Consider the following 2,143-nt stretch of genomic DNA (forward strand, 5'->3'; position numbering starts at 1 on the left):
AAAGGAAAAGTATGGTGATACAATTCAATTGCCGCAGGAGAGGATGGGCAGTGCACAGTCCGCAGTTGCGTTAGCTAACGCTATTTTGAAGCCAAACGAATGACAAGACTGAACACATTGCTTTCCAGCTAGCTACACAAAGAACGGAGAAAAAAGCTTCTATGCAGATCTGCTGTTCCTGCTTGTTCTCCCACGAGCTGAGTCCGTGTCAGGCTCCCGGACAAGGACGCCAACTTTCAAGGTCTAGGTTTGCATTATTACATCATCTGCAGCAGCGTCATGGTAGAATTTGCTATGCTAGGGATGCCGTGAAAATACTTTGTCCATTTTATCACGTCAAGGTGATTAAGCTTTTCAAATTTAAGGTATACCCAGACTGAAATTAAATAGCAAAACCATTGCTTAAGGTACACTTCTACAAAGAAGTCTATCAATAGTCACTGGGTAAAAAAAAAAAAGGAAAAAAAATCTTATACACAGTAAGAGAATGCTTTAGGATATGCATACCTCGCCAGGAGATACTTTCTGTTGCACTTAATTTTTTACCTCAAATATACAAGGGTCATCGTCATCGAAATTATTATAGACGTTTTTTTTCGATGAAATGTTCCAGAGTATCATAAAAAGAAAATTCCAAAATCAATCTTTTTACTTTTATTTTAAGAGTCATCCCATTTGGTATTGATTTCCCTTGAATTCGTGTTTAGTCAGAAAGGATCAAACAAAAGATGTCAGTAATAGAGAAAATGCTCCATGTCCGGTGTGTGTATTATGCCTATTAAGAATAATCACAATCATATTCTCCCAAGTGTGGCTGTCTCTTGGGACTCTTGTATTCAGAAATGTTCTCACATTTCAAGGTTGACAGAGTTACACGATAAAGCTGTCAGACCAGTCGACCTGTCCTTTATTAGTTGCCAAGGCAAAGGATCTAATGAAATCATACATCTCTTTTTTTTTCGTTATCTTCATTTTCCTTTTTGTAACGCAAAATTAGGACCCTTAAAAATACTGTTATACGCTGATGGAAAATGATTGCAAAGACTAGGGGTAATTAAATAATTAATTATGAGGTAAATAAATACGGACAGACAGTAACTAATGCTTGTGTAATTAATTATATGTACAGACGGCCAACGAAGAATTGGCGTAGTTTCTTAATTCATTGTTCGTTATGGAAATATTGCCATATGCAGGTGCCAGATTATTTACTTAACAATAAATAAAATATCCTTTCAAAGGTGCTATACTTGAAATAAATTACATTAGAATTGAGTAGACTTATTCAACGTATTAAAGATAATCATTTTGCAAAGTGAGGAAAATATATACCGATGGGTCCACGATTTCTAATTTTATTCTCAACTCTAGCTTCGTGACAGCATACTGAAGATTTTGAAGTTGGCTTTGCTGCCGCTCGAGTCTTGACTCAACTTATCGTACTGCACTAGGGTGTTGTCATTTCGTCTCCTACAGCCGATAAATAATACATCAAGGCGTTAACATTCTTTGAAAACGATGTTTAATTAAACTAATTTTGTCCTTTGATCAATAAAATAATTTGCATGACACATTTAGTGGGCCTTAATTGGACTTCTGATTTTCCCACAAGATTAGCCTAGGTCTTATTTTCAGCATTATACTCTCTCGGATACGTAATATTAATGAATATTTAAATCGACTATATATATATATATATATATATATATATATATATATATATATATATATATATATATATTAATCTGCTTTGTTTGATTTATTCCCGTTTTTCTTGTTTTATTAGCCATGTTCGCCTTTCTTCTTATCCTTTTCATAATGCTTAGCATAATTAACTCAGACCTAGCTATTCAAAGTCCAAAAAGCAATCATAAAAAATCAAACGTATATAATTCCGTCTTATTTTTTATCGAATTCCTTGCATATCATCCTGTTTCATTTGGACACGTTGGAAAGCTGTGGGAGTCAAAACTGACGAGCGCTTACTTTCACTAAACCTTTCTTAGGTTGATCTATCTGTAGCTATTCATTTCTTCTAAATAGAAATTAATTCAAATTAGTTTCACATGTATACCTAGACCTACTACCATAAGCATATTATATGTAGCTGAAAGGATAAGAAATATGAAAGGTGACGTTCTCG

The sequence above is a fragment of the Macrobrachium nipponense genome, chromosome 16 (assembly GCF_015104395.2).
Source record: "Macrobrachium nipponense isolate FS-2020 chromosome 16, ASM1510439v2, whole genome shotgun sequence".
NCBI lineage: Eukaryota > Metazoa > Arthropoda > Malacostraca > Decapoda > Palaemonidae > Macrobrachium > Macrobrachium nipponense.